Source organism: Trichomycterus rosablanca, chromosome 15 (assembly GCF_030014385.1).
Source record: "Trichomycterus rosablanca isolate fTriRos1 chromosome 15, fTriRos1.hap1, whole genome shotgun sequence".
Taxonomy (NCBI): domain Eukaryota; kingdom Metazoa; phylum Chordata; class Actinopteri; order Siluriformes; family Trichomycteridae; genus Trichomycterus; species Trichomycterus rosablanca.
Genome location: NC_086002.1, coordinates 27,274,019 through 27,296,367, shown reverse-complemented (window position 1 = coordinate 27,296,367; position 22,349 = coordinate 27,274,019). Strand labels below are relative to the sequence as shown.

General features: G+C 38.6%; 4 non-coding genes across 4 annotated transcripts; 1 reads left to right on the top strand and 3 right to left on the bottom strand.

Moving 5' to 3' along the window:
* Positions 1-6,410: 6,410 nt before the first annotated feature.
* Positions 6,411-6,483, bottom strand: trnaf-gaa (transfer RNA phenylalanine (anticodon GAA)). Its single transcript has one exon. It is a non-coding gene; the product is annotated as a tRNA-Phe (tRNA).
* A 2,030-nt stretch (positions 6,484-8,513) lies between these two features.
* Positions 8,514-8,586, bottom strand: trnaf-gaa (transfer RNA phenylalanine (anticodon GAA)). Its single transcript has one exon. It is a non-coding gene; the product is annotated as a tRNA-Phe (tRNA).
* Positions 8,587-10,748: 2,162 nt separating this feature from the next.
* trnaf-gaa (transfer RNA phenylalanine (anticodon GAA)) lies at positions 10,749-10,821 on the bottom strand. The gene has a single exon. It is a non-coding gene; the product is annotated as a tRNA-Phe (tRNA).
* An 8,288-nt stretch (positions 10,822-19,109) lies between these two features.
* On the top strand, positions 19,110-19,182 carry trnak-cuu (transfer RNA lysine (anticodon CUU)). The gene has a single exon. It is a non-coding gene; the product is annotated as a tRNA-Lys (tRNA).
* The last annotated feature ends 3,167 nt before the right edge of the window (positions 19,183-22,349 follow it).

The following is a 22,349-nucleotide window of genomic DNA, read 5'->3' as shown; positions in this document are numbered from 1 at the left end:
TCTTTCTGTATTTGTTTTATTCTTGGAATTGTACTAAATACTTTGAACTGATGTAATTATCTTGATAATGTATTGATCTGCATATATTTGTAATGTGATTTAATCTTGTCAAATAAAGCTATTTAAAAATTGAAAGACCGCATGAGGTACCGTACGGTGCCGGCAGCTAACGTAAAACTGCTCGAGTGGAAAACATCGATTTCATATCAGTTCACAATGTTCATAAATAAAATGATGAACACGAAAACGAAGGCTATTCTATCTATAATTTTAGTACGTTCTCGTTAGTTTTGTAAACGCATAATACAGTTACAGTTAGTTATCGTTTTTTTTATTTTAACAGCACCGGGTTTGTTTGGCGAGGTAAAGATTCTTTGTTCGATGGGGTAAAGATTTATGACATTATTATGTTTTATTATGATTTATTTTGCATCGTCGTCGTTGTATTTTTGATTATTTGTTGTTGTGTTTGTTGTTATTTTAAACAATTTCTTTTTTGAAAACTGTTCATAGGTTAAAGTGTAAAAGTATAAACACCACCGTCTATAAATGAATGAATCGTTTTGGTCTTTCATGTGAGACTTTTGTTTACTTTTAACCGAAGAACAGAAATTATGTTTAAAATAACAAATAATAAATGTACAAAAAACTAATGTAATTGTAAAATAATATTACAATCCCATCAACAAGATGTAAATTATTTCTAGCACCACTAGATGGGAATGATTTCTGTACATGATTTTAAACTCCACTTTAAAAGTCACTTAAAAGATTTTTAATTTAGTTACTATTATTAAACACAACCACACCACACCAACGTCTGCATTCCTAGTAAAAATACAGTGGCCATTGATTTGCTGATTAATACTAAATAGATCAGGTAGTCCTCTACACCAAGCATTTACAGACGTATTACAGTAAATACGCAGAAGTGGCAAAGCATCGCATTCATCAGAAACGGCATTAATGTTTTTGTAGGTGTGTTTGTTAAAAGTCTAAAACCAAGTACATTTATAAACGTGTTTAAATTGGTACTTACACATCCTAACACAGCAGTGCTAAGATCTCCAGCTCTTCATTTTAAATATCAGCTCTGCTATCACCTGGTCTGGCTCCTTTACTCACGATTGGCTGTGGGTTTGTAAAGGGGCGGGACAAGGGCTGAAAAACGGCCGCATCTAGAGAGAGATAAATTCCAATTGGCTACGACTGGATTAGGGTGTAATTTGATTGGTCCACACTCCTGGACAAAATATGGGCCAAACCTAAAATTTGCACAGATATTTAGAAAGAAAAACAAGCCAGGCATTAGTGATGGGAATTATGGCTCTCATGGCGCATTATGGCGCTACTGGGTACCTCGATAATAATATCAATGATGAACAATCATGCACATTTGCTACCTTGCCTTAATCAAACAACACTTAAATGAGAAAAAAAGATTTATTTCAAAAGTATACGAATTGACAACAAGTATATTTTAATAACAATAGTTCAACAAAAAATAGTTTTAAATAATTGCAAATAAATAAAGTTTGTATCATCAGTTGTTTAACACATTACATTACATTTCAAGCATAAAAATCATTAAAAAACACAAACAATTTTAGTAAAATTTACAAAAAAGTGCACAACTGCAGCATTTAGGGCAAGTTTGCATAAAAAACAAGTTCTCTGACTTTTGAAAGTTTCACTTGATTTCTCCACTCGGTAATACACGTGAAAGGCATGGCTGGATTACTGACCGGGCCAGTGGGGCCAGCGCCCAGCGGCCCTTGAGGTCAGGGGGCCCCGGGGGCCCAAAACATTTTGCGATGCCTATCAACATTTATGATACAATATATTTTTATGTCCGAGGGCCCTCCATTTTAAGGATCCTCTGACTATTAGGGACTTTGACCCCAGGGCATCTTGGGGGCCCTAGCCATTATTTTGGGGCCCCTAGTCATGCTTTTGGGCCCCAACCATGCTTTTGGGGGCCCTAGCCATGCTTTTGGGGGCCCTAGCTATGCTTTTGGGCCCCTTATGAAAATGGATGAGGCATTGTGGCACTGCTCTGACTTCGACTTCTGGCTATTAGGGGTCCTAGGAAAGAGGGGGGCATATTTTTAGAGGGCCCTGGTTATGACAGCCCCTACCAGGGGGCCCTAGAGAAAAGCAGGGCATACCATTAGAGGGCCCTTGATCACGAGGGCCCCTGCTATGGGGCCCTTGACTTCCATAGAAGTCATTTACCATGGCTCCTTGACTTTCTAGGGACCTACAAATTGCCAGGCAAGCTACTATATTTCATAACAGACGTTTTGTTGCAAATATGCGATTCAGGCCCTTACTTAATGTTTCTGAATTTGTATTGTTTCAAAATTATTATGTTCAATTTCTCTTAAGCGCAGAGACACAAATTAATTTAGCAATTTTGCAATTATTTAAATTTAAGACAAGCAATTTGTCTGATGAATGCTATCTTTGACACCGATTAAATTGAGTGAATTTGGCCAAGGGTGTGATTTCACTTATGTGAAAACAACAAGCCATTTGACTAGTTTCATGTTTCCCCTTTAATAAACAACAGTAAAGAGACCAGTGGTCACTCTAGCTCTAAAGGAATGCATGAAAGGAAAAGTGCCTTTTCATACAACAGAACTGCAAGCTAATTTTACTGAGTAGCACAATTTTGGTTTGGTGACAGATGATGAAACAGCAAGTGGTTTTGTTGTAGTAGCTGTGGCTGCGTATGCGTGTAAGCCTGATATTTTGTTTGAGGATTATTTATTGGAAAACATATTTTATTCAGCTTGTTATTCAATGACTATTCAATGACAGTTTGACATGACTTGACATGTTTCAAGGCAGTGTGAAGGGGTCTCGACAATAATTAAACTTGATTTAATATCATTAACACAGCATTTTTAATATACTCAAAACCTTCCCCCTGTCTCCCTCTCCATGCTTCTCTCTCTCTCTCTCACACACACACACACACACACACAAAACAACATTTTTTGTAGTAGATAGTGGCTGCCCCTCCCCCACTCTCTCACTCAGTGGTGAAAAATTGTTACATTGCCCTAAATTCCCACGGGGGCTGAGCCAATCAGGTGTTGCGAGAACTTCCAAGTGAATATGCAAGATCTATATAAAACCCCCTGCCAGTATCAAAACTCCTCACATTCAGACAGTTCAGCTTGCGAACTTGCTCTGTGCTTTTACTACAAATTTTACCTTGCTATTACCAGATCAGCAACCAACAGCCTTTTTAAAGGCTCATTGCCCTTTATACTGCATTATATTATTTTAAAATATATATATTTTTATATTATATTATACTATACTATATTGTATATATTCTGTTACATTCTTTTCATAGTCTTTTCAAAGGCTTATATATTATATGACATGATATAATATTATATTACTATATATAATATATTAAACTTTGAAAGGTTCACAGCCTTTTTCAAGGCTGGTGTAACGTTGCTAACTAGCAACTCACAGCTTTTTTCAAAGCTTATTGTTATTTGCATATTACATTATTGATAATAGTAGAAGTGTAAGCTTTATAATATTAGTACATACATACAATACATTTACAATAACAACAATTTATAGCTAAATAGTTATAGGTCAGCCTTTTTTTATTACATATTGTATCTGGTTCTACAATTTTGTAATTGTATTTTTTTCCTGAACATACAACATAGAAACAACATAGTAAGTATTGGATAGGAATAGGAATTTTCAAGACAAGCTTCTATATTTGCATCTTAAGAAACAACAAAGTGGTGCCTCAAAAAGAAAAGCAAAAAAGATTAAGGAAGCAAATCAGGCAGATTTCCTGAAAAGCGTTCCTTTGATCTCAAACTTCTTTGAGAAACCGCTGGATATGAGTGAGACGAGTATTGCTAATGTTAGCAGTGATCAGAGTTCTAGCAATGAAGATGTGATCACCACTGGCTTAGTGTCACCTGTCAGTGACTATGTACCTTTGCAGACCCAGTCAGGTGCAGAGCAGGAATGCCAGCCCTGCCAGGCTACCACAGACCAGCAGCAGAAAGACCATGAAAGGAAAGTTGCAGGTGTGTCAGACCCACAATCAGACCAGCCAGCTTTAAATGTCACCACTGCTGTCTCCCAAGAGTACAGGCATGACCTCCAGCATACAAAGAAGTGCGAAGTTATGTCTGATGATAGTGCAGAGCCAGGTGTAGCATTTAACGGAAAGGACAAGTTTCGGATCGAAACTTTCAATGTTGTCATTGACAAACTTGTGTCCTGTCTCAACCACCGTTTGAATGCATACACACTTAACTGAGCTATTTGATGTTCTTTTCATGCCTGACAATATGTCCAACAGTGAGCTTACTTTAAAGGCTAACTCACTCGCTGCAGCATATCCTTCAGATCTGAACATGAGCCTGGCAGATGAATTGATACAATACAAATCATTCATAACAGAAAAAGAAAAATGTCCTAGTAAAATGCTCAAAACCATGATGAATTTGAATTTACAACTCTTTGCCCAGGGGCCCAGACTATCCTTAATCCGTCCTTGCATGAGTACTAGAGTAATTGTTCTTCATAACAATATGGGTGGCACTTGATAACAATTTGATTTGTTAATTTCATTGTATTGATCTTAAAATAGCGGTCTGTATACAAACAAATACACTTTTTTCATAAAAGAAGTCTGAATTTCTAACTTTTTAGATTGCGCTATAAATAGATTGTAACACACTTTTGTTTCTGCTACACTTTATGTGCATCAGAACTCGGTAGTCATGTACTGGTGCTGGTCATAAAATTAGAATATCATGAAAAAGTTGATTTATTTCAGTAATTCCATTCAAAAAGTGAAACCTGTATATTATATCCATTCATTACACACAGACTGATATATTTCAAATGTTTATTTATTTTAATGTTGATGATTATAACTGACAACTAATGAAAACCCCAAATTCAGTATCTCAGAAAATTAGAATATTGTGACAAGGTACAATATTGAAGACACCTGGTGCCACACTCTAATCAGCTAACTAACTCAAAACACCTGCAAAGGCCTTTAAATGGTCTCTCAGTCTAGTTCTGTAGGCTACACAATCATGGGGAAGACTGCTGACTTGACAGTTGTCCAAAAGACGACCATTCACACCTTGCACAAGGAGGGCAAGACACAAAAGGTCATTGCTAAAGAGGCTGGCTGTTCACAGAGCTCTGTGTCCAAGCACATTAATAGAGAGGCGAAGGGAAGGAAAAGATGTGGTAGAAAAAAGTGTACAAGCAATAGGGATAACCACACCCTGGAGAGGATTGTGAAACAAAACCCATTCAAAAATGTGGGGGAGATTCACAAAGAGTGGACTGCAGCTGGAGTCAGTGCTTCAAGAACCACCACTCACAGACGTAAGCAAGACATGGGTTTCAGCTGTCGCATTCCTTGTGTCAAGCCACTCTTGAACAAGAGACAGTGTCAGAAGCGTCTGGCCTGGGCTAAAGACAAAAAGGACTGCTGAGTGGTCCAAAGTTATGTTCTCTGATGAAAGTAAATTTTGCATTACCTTTGGAAATCAAGGTCCCAGAGTCTGGAGGAAGAGAGGCACAGAATCCACGTTGCTTGAGGTCCAGTGTAAAGTTTCCACAGTTAGTGATGGTTTGGAGTGCCATGTCATCTGCTGGTGTTGGTCCACTGTGTTTTCTGAGGTCCAAGGTCAACGCAGTCGTCTACCAGGAAGTTTTAGAGCACTTCATGCTTCCTGCTGCTGACCAACTTTATGGAGATGCAGATTTCATTTTCCAACAGGACTTGGCACCTGCACACAGTGCCAAAGCTACCAGTACCTGGTTTAAGGACCATGGTATCCCTGTTCTTAATTGGCCAGCAAACTTGCCTGACCATAACCCCATAGAAAATCTATGGGGTATTGTGAAGAGGAAGATGCGATACGCCAGACCCAACAATTCAGAAGAGCTGAAGGCCACTATCAGAGCAACCTGGGCTCTCATAACACCTGAGCAGTGCCACAGACTGATGGACTCCATGCCACACCGCATTGCTGCAGTAATCCAGGCAAAAGGAGCCCCAACTAAGTATTGAGTGCTGTACATGCTCATACTTTTCATCTTCATACTTTTCAGTTGGCCAACATTTCCAAAAATCCTTTTTTTGTATTGGTCTTAAGTAATATTCAAATTTTCTGAGATACTGAATTTGGGGTTTTCATTAGTTGTCAGTTATAATCATCAACATTAAAATAAATAAACATTTGAAATATATCAGTCTGTGTGTAATGAATGAATATAATATACAAGTTTCACTTTTTGAATGGAACTTTTTCATGATATTCTAATTTTATGACCAGCACCTGTATGTTCAGAGTATACAAGGAATGTTTTAAAACAGGACTTTTTCCTGCCGAAACCCGGGATCGAACCAGGGACCTTTAGATCTTCAGTCTAACGCTCTCCCAACTGAGCTATTTCGGCAGCCATGTGACAGTCTCTGAAACTGAAGGCAGAGCATTCACAATTCAGCAGCCTTTAAATTTTAACATGCTCTGTTTGTTTCTAAACAAACCTTTATGTGCACACTGGAGAGGTGATGGTTTAAAACAGTTGGCATGCCAACACTTACATTGTCAATTACACCAAACAGTATCCATTGAAACTTGATTTTCCACGTTGACTAGCACTGGTAGCAAAAAGTACTTTTTCTTGATCAGAGAAGGAAAAATTTATCAATGAAATCATGCAGACATTTTACTTGATATGCCTTGAAAGATTTTGGTTACATTTTTCTACCATTTAAACACCAAGTTTTAATAATAGAGATAAACATGCATTATTTCCACTACAGTGGCTGGAGTGGTAAACTAAGCATATCAAGAAGGCTGTGATGGTAAATCCCACTAGGCAAAGAAAGATGATCTCAGGTTCCACCGAGACTTGAACTCCGATTACTGGATTCAGAGTCCAGAGTGCTAACCATTACACCATGGAACCACACAAAAGCTTGTTCTGAAAGCTCAATGTTTATAACATTTTCTATAACATTGTATTGCATTATTAGACCTCTAGGTTTAATTCATGTTTTCCATCTTGTCAACTTGATTTTCATTTCATTTTCTATCAAACCAAACAAATCCATCTGAGTGGAATGTTCATAATTAAAGAACACACTGCCCAGCTTGGCTTACTTCATAACAGCTACAGTATTATAACTTTCTTTGTGCAGCAGTGTGTGACTTGTGTCTTTGCTCAGCTGAGTGCATTCACTTGTGACTCCAGTGATCTCAGCTCAAATATCAATGGAACCTCTTAGACCATTGTTTCTTTTACTGCCGTCTATTAGACATCTTAGAAGCAGTCTGTTAAGCTTTCTAAATCCATAAAACAGATGCCTGCCAACTGTATGAAAGAATTGTACATGAAGTACCAAATGTGACCACTAGATGTCATGCCTGTAAAAGTGGAGCTAAATCTGCTCTTTGCGTTTCTCTTTGAAACAGTATTATTTTTCTCCAATTATTTCAAGAGTTGTTTACAGCCATGTAGCATCATCACTTGCATTCAGTTAAGACTGCAAAAGACAAAAAAAAAGAGAAGGCAGTGCATTTCAAACTACTGACTTTAGCTTTTGCTTGGGCTCTGTGTGCTACAGAGCAAACCGATAAGCGCAGCTTAGGGATGTTTCAAGGCAGCTCTTTTCCTCCAAAACCCGGGAACGAACAAGGGACCTCTAATCGTTACTAAGGAAGCCTTTCACAACCTAAACCCTGGTTCGGAGCAAGGGCTAGGTGTTACTTCGGCAGCCTGTATGTTCAGAGTAGACAAGAGTTTTTTTAAAACAGCTTTTTTACTGCCAAAACCCAGGATCGAACCAGGTAACTTCAGTCTAACGCATTCTCAACTGAGCTATTTCGGCAGCCGCACACCAGTCTCAGAAACTGAAGGCAGAGCATTCACAGTTCAGCAGCCTTCATCTTTTAACAGACTCTGTTTCTGAACAAACCTTTATGTGCACACTGGAGCACAGATGCTTTAAAACACTTCTTTTACTGTCAATACCCAAGAACAAACGTTTACCATTTTCAGTCTGTTCTGCTCCCCACTGAACTATTTCTGCACAGAAACAGTTGGATAAAAAATGTGTGATGGGGCCCTGTGTGTGTCTTACTAAACTTATAGGTGCAGTAAGGACAAAGAAAGTGTTTAAAAACAAAAATCCATTCACTGCCACAACCCCAAAATATATTAGTCATTTAAATATTTAGTCTGACGCTCTCCCAACTAGGTCATTTCGGCATCCAACACTTACATTGTCAATTACACCAAACATTATCCATTGATAATCGATTATCCAAACCAAACCCAGGAACCTAACCAGGAACCTCTAAGCTTTACTGAGGAAGCCTTTAACAACCTAAACCCAGGTTCAGAGCAGGGTCTGGGTGTCTTATTGAGGCAGGCTGTATGTTCAGAGTATACAATGAATGTTTTAAAACAGGACTTTTTCCTGCCGAAACCCGGGATCGAACCAGGGACCTTTAGATCTTCAGTCTAACGCTCTCCCAACTGAGCTATTTCGGCAGCCATGTGACAGTCTCTGAAACTGAAGGCAGAGCATTCACAATTCAGCAGCCTTTAAATTTTAACATGCTCTGTTTGTTTCTAAACAAACCTTTATGTGCACACTGGAGAGGTGATGGTTTAAAACAGTTGGCATGCCAACACTTACATTGTCAATTACACCAAACAGTATCCATTGAAACTTGATTTTCCACGTTGACTAGCACTGGTAGCAAAAAGTACTTTTTCTTGATCAGAGAAGGAAAAATTTATCAATGAAATCATGCAGACATTTTACTTGATATGCCTTGAAAGATTTTGGTTACATTTTTCTACCATTTAAACACCAAGTTTTAATAATAGAGATAAACATGCATTATTTCCACTACAGTGGCTGGAGTGGTAAACTAAGCATACAAAAACGAAATACTGACAGACATTTCAAGAAGGCTGTGATGGTAAATCCCACTAGGCAAAGAAAGATGATCTCAGGTTCCACCGAGACTTGAACTCCGATTACTGGATTCAGAGTCCAGAATGCTAACCATCACACCATGGAACCACACAAAAGCTTGTTCTGAAAGCTCAATGTTTATAACATTTTCTATAACATTGTATTGCCATTATTAGACCTTTAATTATCTAGATCTTTAATTCATGTTTTCCATCTTGTCAACTTGATTTTCATTTCATTTTCTATCAAACCAAACAAATCCATTTGAGTGGAATGTTCATAATTAAAGAACACACTGCTCAGCTTGGCTTACTTCATAACAGCTACAGTATTATAACTTTCTTTGTGCAGCAGTGTGTGACTTGTGTCTTTGCTCAGCTGAGTGCATTCAATTGTGACTTTAGTGATCTCAGCTCAAATATCAATGGAACCTCTTAGACCATTGTTTATGTTACTGCCACCCTTTGACATCTTACGAGCAGTCTGTTAAGCTTTCTATCTATATAGAACAGATGCCTGCCAACTATTTGAAAGAATTGTACATGTAGTACCAAATGTGACCACTAGATGTCATGCCTGTAAAATTGGAGCTAAATCTGGTTTTTGTGTTGCCATTTAAAAGAGCATTTTTTTTCTCCAGTTTTTTCAAGAGTTGTTTTACAGCCATGTAGCATCATCACATGCATTCAGTTAAGACAGAGCAAAGTTCTAGTGATTTGTTGAAGATATGAGTGAAAGTTGGTGCTAGTTGTTTGCAACTGTGCTTGAGGGTGGATGGAGAGATTCCGTCTGGCCCAGGAGCTTTTTTCACCTTTTGTTTCTTAAAGAGTCTGTTAACGTTCCGCTCGTTAATGGTTAAAAGAGCCGGGGACAGAGGTGAGAGAGCCAGGGTGGAGGAAGAGGATGAAGAATTAGCTGAGAAAGGCTGATAATTGTCTTTAGTGAGTTCAAATCTGCAGTAGAACTCATTCAGGTCGTTGGTCAGTTGACCGTCATTCAGGAGAAGTGGGATCTTTCGCACCTTGTAGTTTGTGATCTCTTTGAGGCCCCTCCAGACTGAAGTTGGGTCGTTAGCAGCAATCTAGCTTTTCATCTTTTCTGAGTGTTCCTTTTTTTGCTGATCTGATACCTTTCTCCAGCTTGTATTTGGCCTCTTTGTAGAGAACTCTATCTCCAGTCCTGAATGCTTCCTCCTTTTCCCTCCAAAGCTGTCTGAGTTCAGCCGAGAACCATGATTTATTGTTGCTGTATTTTACTCATGTTGTAGTAGAAATACAGCTGTCCTCACTGAAACGAATGTATGATGCTACAGTGTACCAGATGTGACCACTAGATGTCATGTCTGTAAAAGTGCAGCTAAATCTGGTCCTAGTGTTGCCCTTTAAAACAGCATCTTTTTTCTGCAAGTATTTCAAGAGTTGTTTTACAGGCATGTAGAATCATCACCTGCATTCAATTAAGACTGCAAAAAAGAATAAGAAGGCAGTGCATTTCAAACTACTAACTTTAGCTTTTGTTTGGGCTCTGTGTGCTACAGATCAAACCGATAATCGCAGCATAGGGAAGTTTAAAAGCAGCCTTTTTCCTGCCCAAACCCGGGAACGAACAAGGGAACTCTAATCGTTACCGAGGAAGCCTTTTACAACCTAAACCCGGTTCAGAGTAGGGGCTATGTGTTACTGAGGCAGCCTGTATGTTCAGAATAGATGTTTTAAAACAGCCCTTTTACTGCCGAAACCCGGGACCAAACCAGGGACCTTTAGATCTTCAGTCTAACGCGCTCCCAACTAAGCTATTTCGGCAGCCACACACCTGTGCCAGAAACTGAAGGCAGAGAATTCACAATTAAGCAGCCTTCAATTTGTAACAGGCTCTGTTTGTTTCTGAACAAAACTTTATGTGCACACTGTAGCAGAGATGTTTTAAAACACTTCTTTTACTGTCAATACCCAAGAACCACTGATGGTCTGTAACGCATTACTTACTAACGCGTTACTCTAATCTGACCACATTTTTCAGTAACGAGTAATCTAACGCGTTACTATTTCCAATCCAGTAATCAGATTAAAGTTACTTATCTAAGTTACTGTGCGTTACTATTTTTGTCATTTTCCTTAGTAAAAAGATATATTTTTGCTTTCTTTTTGCGTCTCGGGCAGTGACGTCTGTCCTATGCGACAATTAAGTCACGGGCTGCGTCCGGCATCGCATGCTTACAGAGTCTGTACTAGATTGGAGGAAGTATGCACTACTCGGCCGGTAAAAAAGTACATCTTACCAACGTCAATTGATGACGTGGGGACGTGATGATGTAATATCACCATAGTTACAGACTCATTACAAACCCCACTTGCCAAAATTTAGGATATTTATCGTCTTTTTGTTATCCTCCTCACTCCTAATGTCCAGTATACTGGACATTTTTTTTCTGGGTTTTATAACTCGACAGGAAGTTTTACTTTGTTACACTCACTTTTAGACACTCCAACACAACTCTGTCTTTCTACTGGTTGGTCAAAGACATTGAGAATTTTTTTTAAGCTTCTTGAAAAAAGACCCGAAGATGGCAGCTGTTGAGAAAGACGCTTGTTGCCTCCGTGACCGAACAAAACATACGTTTTTATCTATTAATGTGCACATATAACCAAAGTGTTTTAGAAATGATGTATTTTTAGAAGGTTTTTGGTAATGATTGGTAACAATATAAGCGATGAATATGTATTTACGCATACTTAAATTTCGAGCAAATGTTTTATGTCCAGCCAGCTGGACATTTGGATTTAACGTATTGAATGTTGTTTAGTTTGTCATGCTAACTATGAATTAGAAGATGTGCATCAGTATTACTTTTTGCATTTTTCGTGCTGTACATATCTTTTTCGTGTATGTTAAGGGCTGACAGTAGATGAGGTGCTTAAATTACTAGATGATAGTAATAGACTGCAGCAGGCACGTGCACAGATAGACCCCTAGTGGTGCTCAAGCACCTGCCCTTTTGCCCTGGATGAGAAAAGTGCCCTTTCTGCTGGAGCCCAACTTTTTTCTACATTAATTAATATTTAAAAATAAAAATTACCCTCTCTGTCATCAATTCCCCCCAAAATTGTTTTGATATCTGACGGGCATTTATTTGAGTTCTTGTGAGAATTCTGCCCCAATATGATCCCCGCCTTGCCCCTCCCTCCTCCTCCTCCGGTTAGCAATCATGCAGTGCTGAGCGCCAGGCCAAACCGCTGCTACACACTTCTCCTCTGACCCGCATAAATAGGAAAATGTTATTTAGTTGTCTATTTGATTTTATTGGCATAAAAAGGCCCATCGTTAACATTAACTACCCAAAGTGGGTTTCTGATTTGAAATCAAAGGTAGGTCTTAAGTTGAGCTACATAAGTTTAAATAATTTTGAGTATGGGTGCCCTTTTTTTTTGGTTTGAGCACCTGCCCCCAAAAATGTCTGTGCACGTGCCTGGACTGCAGTGTTGAGAGTAGTGGGATGAATATCAACAGGATAGTGATAGGGAGTCAAGTGATTCTAAGCCAAGATGTTAAATGCAGTGGGGCAGAGCACTTGCCAGTGGTGGGTAGTGATAGCACCAGCTTTCAGAGGTGCAGAAACCCTGGCTGCACCAAAAAATCATGCATAAGATGTTTAAAATGTAATGTATTTCTTTGCATTCAAGTTGAACGAAACTGCTTTTATGAGTTCCACACAAGGTCCCGTTAAAAAAAGAAAAGAAAAACTCAAAGCTGAAATGCAAAAGGTTTTGATTTGAATAATTTAGATATCATTTATTTTCAAAATATTTATATTGAAAGATAGATATGTGGATAATTTAAAATTTAAAATTAATATTCACAAACTGAATATTCTGTTTTATGTTTTAGTAATGTTCCTTGTTTTTTATATATCTATAAAAGGAAAGTTTGTTTATAAGAAAAGGGGAAATGAACAAAACTAAATGTTTTAATTAAAAAGTTTGAGTTTTCATTTTTAAGGTTTGAGTTTTTAAAATTAAAAGTTTTAAATTAAATATTTAAAATATTCATATAAATAATTAAAATGTAAATTTTAACTTCTGTATAAACTAGTATATGCTTTTTAATATTATAAACATGTATTACATTATGCCATAAATGTACAATACTTGATATGTCACATGTTATAATGGTAATAATAATATGTAAATTTTTTCAGAATCTTGCACATTTCATGCTCTTAATTCCAAATGTCCAGTATACTGGACACTAAATAACTCACAGTCCCCAAGCCAAATTTCTTTTTTTTTTTGTATAATGTCATTTAAAAGGCTGAAATGAACAAGTGTTGTTACAGGATATTGTTTGTTTTCAAAGCGTCCAATCTCGGGGGTGAGGAGGTTATTTATTTGTCTTTAAAAATTTTTATTTTATTTATCTTACTTACACTTGTGAACAGAGGACGCCGTTTTCCGCTATCTTTCTTGTTTTTTATTCCGCTTCAATTGCCTACGCAGCTCCAGTTGCATTATGGGATACATTAGCGGACCGCATTATGTAGCGGTCTGTACACAACCAAATAGACACTTTCCTCACAGTAAAAACATCTGTAATGTATTTCATTAATAACAGAATAAATGCTTGTGTTTAATGTAGTGGATTTCGTGTATCAGAATACAGTAGATTTTGTTTATTAATCTGTAAACAGCAGCTCTACTGTCATTAACGCTTCGGCTACCGTAAAATACTGTTTAAACGCGCAGTAAAACTTTAAGTGCAGATAGCGTGACCGAGCTTTTTTAAAGTGCAGATGGCGTGACCGCGGTGTATGAGGTCCGGAGGCACCGCCGAACAGAGACACCGAATCACACACCGTTTGTTACCTTTTCCTGATTTATGTCTCTCGACCGTAGTCGTGACGACTCAGGGGAACCGCTTCACCTGTTAGCTCCTGGGCCAGAACGGTGTTTTCACTTTACACCCGCTCTGGGGTAATACCCAACCTTCAGTTCATTTTTCACCGCCAAGAGTCAAAAGCAGGATTACCTCGAAGCACTCTGTATTTATTATAACAGCTTGGGTATAATACCGAAAAAAAACTGAGTGGCCGTGTTAAATAAAAGAAAATGCATATAAAAGTGAGGGGAAAGGTTCACGTGCTGCCCCGGCTACAGCACACAGCGACTACAACAACATGCAATACATTACCCCTAATGCAATGCGTTTCTAAAGCATTAACCCCTTACATTCCCAACACGTTCAAACTTACGGTGAGCTCCACTCGTCTTTATAATATCTATTGCTGGACTGCTCAGCTTTGTGAACCTCTTGCTTGCTCTTGGGGTAGGTGAGAGAGACTGGGGTGAGGGGGGCCCATGGGCACTGCTTGTGTGGCATGGGCACTGCTTGTGTGGCATGGGCACGAGGGGCAACAAGGGAACAGTCTCAAAGAGTGTGGGGTGCTAGGCACACTGCCAACCACACTGAGAGATGCTTCACCTAAACTACAAAGTTTTATTTCATTTTTAGTATTTTATTGTTTTATCTGACAACGCCACCTAGGGAATTTCACCCAGGAATATACTGTAGCGTCAGTGGGAGGAGCCGTGGTATCCAGGCTTACCGTCAGCGTGTATCCCAGTGTGGGAGACTGGGTGGCTGCGGTGAGAGCTGGATAGGTAGCTTATATGTTTGTCTGTTGTATGGATGTATGTGTGCATGAATGAGTGTACGTCCTAAACCACTGAGAGATCTGCCAAGGGCAGCTCACTCGAGGCCCCGACGCTCGCCTTCCTGCTCGCCGGCGTCACATTGGTGTCAGAAGTGGGATTGTGATGTCTGGGTGGCTCTGGTGGTTCGGTGGGCCAATATGCCCGATCTGTCTGAGTGCGCTGGCCCCGGGGTTGTTGCGAGGGCATGGAAAGCCAGGTGCAGCAGGGGTGTTGAAACAGCGGCTCGGCAGTGTAATGGGGTGAGGTCCGGACATGGAGCCACCCAGTGGTCGCTGGTGAGTAGGTCACCGGGACGGTTGACCTTTAGGGAGGGGGCTATGTAGCGTCAGTGGGAGGAGCCGTGGTATCCAGGCTTACCGTCAGCGTGTATCCCAGTGTGGGAGACTGGGTGGCTGCGGTGAGAGCTGGATAGGTAGCATATATGTTTGTCTGTTGTATGGATGTATGTGTGCATGAATGAGTGTACGTCCTAAACCACTGAGAGATCTGCCAAGGGCAGCTCACTCGAGGCCCCGACGCTCGCCTTCCTGCTCGCCGGCGTCACAATACTACCAGTAAAACTACCAGCACACAGGTACGTTTGAAATTTTAAAAGAGACGGAAAATCTGGTTCAATTGAGCTTTACTAAATGCTTTCTTTCACAATGACAATACACATCAATAATAAAACACAATACAGTTTAAAATTGTTTCCGGTTGTAGGGTACGCTGTGCGCATTTTGTGTTGCCGCTCCTACCGCTACTCTTGGATCTTCTTTCTTTTTGTTTCATGTGCTTTATTTATTTTTTCGCTTTTGTATTTTTTGACTCTGCATTGGACTGTTTTTCTCTGGATTCTCCACTTGGACTTCTCGCTTTTTCTGGATCACGACTAACGCTAAACCTTCCACTTTTAGCCGGTTGCTATGTGCTTGTGTGCGAGCTCTCTTCTCACAGCCCGTTCCGTCAGCTTCAACATGGGTGAGTGAACTTCACTTCTCTCAATCTGTTGTTTACTGCCAGTCCGGCTTTAGTTACGTCCATTGCTGAGTGTGGGGTTCGGGTTGTGTCTCGGGCTAACACAGCCTAGCTTCTAGCTACCCGGCATTTTTGTGGTGACTGTATGGTATTAAATATCTTTGTGCACCTAGGCTGAGTGGTCGTGGTGGGGGTCTAGCCGTCTTTTTTAGCAGTAAATTAAAAATAACTATGTGTAAGATGCAGGAAACTGCTCACTTTGAGTACATGGCTCTCAGGATCATGGGCCCTTGTCCAACTGTTGTGTTGTTAGTTTACCGTCCTCCTAGCAGTTCCATCTCCGATTTCTTACTTGAACTTGGTGAGGTCCTAACCACTGTCAGTTCTCTGTCAAAGTCATTGGTCGTCCTTGGTGACTTTAATATTCATATTGACTCTGTATCTCCTGGTTCTACTGTTTTTTTGTCACTCTTAAACTGTTTTGACTTGTATCAACATGTGGATTTTTCAACTCATAAACATGGTCACATTTTAGACTTGATCTGCTCCTCAGCGGGAACTATCACTAATGTATCAGGTCATGATATTGGAATATCCGATCATCTGTTTATTACATCATGTATTTCACTACACACTGCTAACCCCCCCTCTAAGACCCTTCTCTCTTACCGCAATATCTCCTCTGTTGATCCGTTAGCTTTCTCCTCTGTCCTGGAATCCTCCAGTTTACCTCTTATTACCTCACTACGCGACATTGATGAGGTCATCTCTGTTTACAATCAGTCTATGGCCGATACCCTCAACACCCTTGCTCCAGTTATAACTCGGTCTGTGCCCTCCTCACATTCCTCACCCTGGTTTACTGCAGAACTTCGTGGTTTAAAAACAGCTGGTAGGCGTCTTGAACGTCTATATAGGAAAACAGGCTTAGATGTACTCCCATAATTAAAAAACCTGATTTAGATAGCTCCATATTAAGTAACTACAGACCAATATCTAATCTCCCATTTATTGCAAAAATTTTGGAACGTGTCGTGGCATCCCAACTACTAGACTACATGAATTCTAATCTCTTTGACACCTTTCAATCTGGTTTTCGTGCCTGTCATAGCACAGAGACTGCTCTTTTGTGTGTACTCAACGACCTTCTTCTTTCCTCTGACAAAGGTTTTGCTTCTATCCTTTTACTCCTTGATCTTACTGCTGCTTTTGACACGGTTAACCATTAAATTCTCATAACCCGGCTCTCTGACATTGGTTTTTCCGGCATAGTTTTGACTTGGTTTAAATCTTATCTATCTGATAGGCATCACTTTGTTGGCATAGGTAAACACATATCTGACGTTGCTCCTGTTAAGCAGGGTGTCCCCCAGGGCTCAGTATTGGGACCATTGCTGTTTCTTATTTACATCCTGCCCCTTGGTGATATTTTCCGTCACCATGGGTTAAATTTTCACTGCTACGCTGACGACACCCAGGTTTATCTAAACCTTATACCATCTGATCCTTTTCCACCCTCATCCCTCACCCAGTGCATCTGTGATCTCAACTCATGGCTGTGTGCAAACTTTCTTCTATTGAATGCCCATAAGACGGAGTATCTCATTATTGGCTCCAAATTGGCTGTCTCTTCTCTCACTAATACATCCCTCACTATTGCTGGTATCGCTGTTCAGTCTTCTTCTAAGGCACGTAATCTCGGGGTGCTGCTCGACCCTCCCCTGTCACTGGAGCCACATATCAATTCATTGGCAAAGTCTGCCTTCTTCCAGCTTCGTAAGGTCACCCGTTTGCGTCCGCTCCTTTCGTTTAAAGCTGCTGAGACCCTGGTACATGCCTTTGTCACTTCCAAACTTGACTATTGCAATTCTCTCCTTTATGGACTTCCTTCAAAATCCCTCCGACCCTTGCAGATTGCTCAGAATGCTGCTGCCCGAGTACTGACCCGGTCAAAAAAACATGAACATATCACCCCGGTACTTGAACAACTCCATTGGCTCCCTGTCAAAAAACGTATCCAATATAAAATTTTAGTGCTCGCTTTCAAGGCACTTCATGGTCTGGCTCCCTTGTATCTGGCTGATCTTTTACAGCGCTATGTCCCTTCCCGCAGGCTAAGATCGTTTGATGCTGGTCTCCTTGTTATACCCAGGTTTAGGTTGACCACCATGGGTGGTAGATCATTTAGTGTTGCTGCCCCGACACTGTGGAACTCTCTTCCTCTCCCTCTTCGTCTCTCTTCCTCTCTTTCTGAGTTTAAATCTCTTCTTAAAACGTTCTTGTTTACTCAACATTTTCATTCTCGTGTTTCCATTTAATTGTTGTTCTTGACTGTAATTACTATGTGAAGCGTCCTTGGGTGTTATGAAAGGCGCTATATAAGTTGAATGTATTATTATTATTATTATTAATGAATTCATTATGAATATGCACTAGTAAGTAAGTAAGTAAATTTCATTTATAAAGCACTCTTAAAACAACTTACGTTGACCAAAGTGCTGTACATCGAACAAGCATACATAATTTCACTATTTTTTAATTTACACATCACTAGTTCATTTTGTCTAATGTAAGTGGTGGACAAGGTACACAAACCATGTAGCTGAGTTGAAGTAGAGATATCCAAGGTAAAATATTACTCCAGTAAAAGTAGTAGTAAAAGTAAAAATACTCTTTACCTCCACTAAAGTACTAAACTAAATTTACCTTCAAATGTACTTAAGTATGAAAGTAAAAGTAGCATGATTTATTATGGCTCTAGTGTTTTATTATCATTTCTGTAACAAGACTCTTGATTAATCAACTTTTAATTAATCAATTTTAGGTGAAAAGACTCTAGTGTCAATAATTTAGCTTAGCTGACTAAGCTAAATTCAGTTATACCTATTAATTAAGATAAACATGTAACATTTAGTGCTGAGCAAATGCTAAACAATAACAGGATTAAATATATTAATGACATCAAATTCATTATTTTTTTAAAACAAAGCAACAAACAGCTGAAAATGCTTGATAAGTAGTGGAAATGAATGGGGCTCTATGGGATGTTTGGAACTATACAGAGCTCCACAACCCGGAAGCTGCACAGAAAATATGTCCCGCCCCCTTTCCAACGGTTCCCTATGGGAGTGTCGCAACTCTCTCTATCTACGGCTCTGCATCAAGCAAATGTAAAGTATATTTCTATATGAAGAGCATCTGTTTCCAGATAATATACACTGAGTTGTAAAGCATAATGGAGCGGGTTCAGTAATTGTGTAGTAGTTTAAAAGTGACAGTAAATCTGTGTCTGTTTCTGTTACTTATTCTGAATTGTGTTTGTAAACTGTGAAGTAGTTCTTAATCTGGTCGTGATGTTAGTGAATTAAACCTACATCTCTCTGATGATCTGACCGATGATCTGTCTGTTCTGAAGTGCTGCTTAAGCTCGGCTAGCTCAGTCGGTAGAGCATGAGACTCTTAATCTCAGGGTCGTGGGTTCGAGCCCCACGTTGGGCGAATATCTTCATTTAGCATCTCATTTAACATCTACAGAAACCAAAACAGCCGGACTTGCTAATGTTTACTTCATGCTAATAAACAGTATAACATTTTACTTACGTGTCCAGCCCTGCTACACAAACTGTCATTTTTGTCCCTGTTAAAAACTTTAGCTTAGTTAAAGCAAATAAAGACACATTTACATTTTTCATCCATTATTACAGGTTTAAAGTTGCATAAAACAAATGTTTGTACAAATAATAAAAAAACAAAGTACAAAATAAACATTTCACTTATTTTAATGATCTCATAAATTGAGCATGTAATGTAAGGTTTCAGCAATGTAAACCTTTCATTTAAATAAAGTAGGGCTGTCGAAGTTAACGCGATAATAACGCATTATCGCAATCTCAATTTAACGCGATTATAAAAAATAGTGCCGTTAACGCAAATTCTAGTTCATGTTGAGACTTGACTGGTAGAACAAACGTTTTAATGTCGGACTTGCCACCGTTTTTCATTTGCGGTTTGTTAACATAATGTTACCGAGCGTCGTAGTGTCGTAGTAATGCACTTGCATAATAAAGAAGCTGCCAGTCCTCCATTCACGTAACGCTAGGACGGACACTTCAAAATCCTCCTTTTGGAGTGAACTGGTTTCATTTTTGATCAATATTATTTACCATTGGCTCAGGTACATGTCAAAACAAATGCTTTGTATTTCATTGGTTTAACAGCCTCATTTCACTGCTTACAGCGCTACCACTGGCCAATCGGAGAAGGTCCGCCCTCTAAATGCTAGTCTGTGATTGGGTGGTTGAATTTCGCCCGCCCTCTCTGTTTTGTAAACACCGCTACCTGAGTCAATCACTCAGCTCTCATGATCAGGAACGTGGTGAAAATGCCAAAAAGTAAACTTTTGAGGCAGCGATGAACGGACCTAAATATGAAAAGACACAACATTTAGTGAGTAAAACAGTCATTTGTTATATAATTCTTGCTTAAATTGGTCAAAAACTGTTATATGGGTTCTGGATTCATTATGTGTGTTGCAGTAGCATGTCCCCCTGTTCCTAATATGATGTCCGGCTTTTTGGGGTGTAATGTCCTCCTTTTTGTTACTATGAATCTGGCCACCCTAGTCTAAACACACTCAGTTCGTGTAGAAACGTCCATTAAACCACTGGATAGTATTACTGCCTAGTATGTGAGTGAATAAAACAGTTTTCTCTTGTCCCAGCAGTTTTTAACATCAGTACATTTAGCATAAAATGTGTTCACCATTTTAACTGTAACATTTCACTTAAAAATCCTTGTTTTCTATAACATTTACACAGATTTTTTTTAAATGCGATTAATCACGATTAACTATATGAAATTCTGAGATTAATCGCGATTAAAAATTTTAATCGTTTGACAGCCCTAAAATAAAGTAAAGTTACATAGTTGACCCATGGTAAAAAAGAACCTCACAGCTCAGCACAATGGTTAAACTGCACAACCCAACAAGGTAAAATAACCCATCATGTGTTCTGTCCAATATTTACACAGTGCTGGGTTGCCAAATAACACTTTATCACCTGCTTTCGGCCTTTTCTTTCCTGTATACCAAAACAGTCGCCATTGCAGGTCTACAACACGTTACAAAAACTCTTGGGACAGAAGAGCCATAAACACTCTTTAATTTTTATATATTATAAAATCTGTACCCAAGCAACAAGCTGTGATTTATTTCTATCAGCACTAGATGGAGACGATTTCTGTACAACATGTTCAACTTCACTTTAAAAGTCAGTTGAATGTGTTTTACTGTAGTAAAAATGAAAGTTTGAGCTGATCTTTTTGTCATTGTGTAACTTTGATGAAGAAAAAGCCACTGGGTCAGTGTGTAACAGAAGGTTTGGAGTGAAGGTGGGTGTGTGTGGATAAAAGCTTCCAGCACCTGGTATTCCCAGGCGGTCTCCCATCCAAGTACTAACCAGGCCCGACCCCTATATTAAAAATAGTTTGACTTTATTATATTAAATTACATTTAAATTACAATTAATTGATCTTAACTTTAAATAAAAATAATACAAAAATAAAAGCAGTAATTATAAAACAAGGTTTGTAGGTTGTAAGGAACATTAATATGTGTTTATAAAAAATAGCTTTACATGATACCTCAATATATTAAAAGACTTGGATTTTTTTCTTTGTAATAAGTGCAGATGAAATGTTTCCTACGTTTTTCTGTTAGTTTGATGACGCGTTAGCTGAAGTTGGCGCTTGATCAGCGATTTCATTTTAATCTTTCTTTAAATAAATACATTTAACCTTAAAATTATTATAAAATAGTTTTTGTAGTATGTAGCCTAATTTCATCTGTGTAAGCATTCGTAAAATAAGTAGGTGTTAGGACAGTGGTAAAGTTTGTTTTATATTGGACATTCAACTTTCTTTCGGCTCATTCTCGGCTAATAAACATCCAAAATGTAATGACACTGCATGAACTGATACACTGAACAAACTACAATCACATTTGTTTAAAAAGTTTTTCTGTTCATTTTTTATTTCATGTTATTTTGTAAATGTTAGGTGCATCTGCATTAAAATGCTAAGCCAGTGCTAAGAGAGCGTCTATAAAGTGCATGAAGCTGAGGTGTAGTAATTACCCAGTGGCATGTACCATCTAATACACCTGTATGAAGTCCTAGAGTATGGTTACAGTAAACATCCAGAAACACAATTTTTGATATGATGAGGGTTGTAGTAGTGAACTAAGCATCTGCACTAGTTACTACAACTACAACACACATTAAAAGTCCCACAGTATAGGTACAAAAGTTAATTAAATAATGTAAAATAATAACAAAAATAAAAAATGCAAATGTTGATATGATGAGGGTTGTAGTAGTTAATTAGTCACCTGTACTAGTTACTACAACCACAATAATTTTTTTTGTATTTTTTACATTTTATTTTTTATATTTCAGAAAAATGTGTTTGAATAAAGAGCAATAAATTGAAATCATACTGATGGCCGGGTTTCCAAAACAATAGCAGTCATGTACAGCATATAATATAAATACAAATGTTTTTTACAAATATAAATACAAATGGTAATCAAATAATGTGAAATATTAACAAAAAAAAAAAAAAAAAAATGCAAATTTTGATATGACAAGGGTTGTAATAGCTAACAA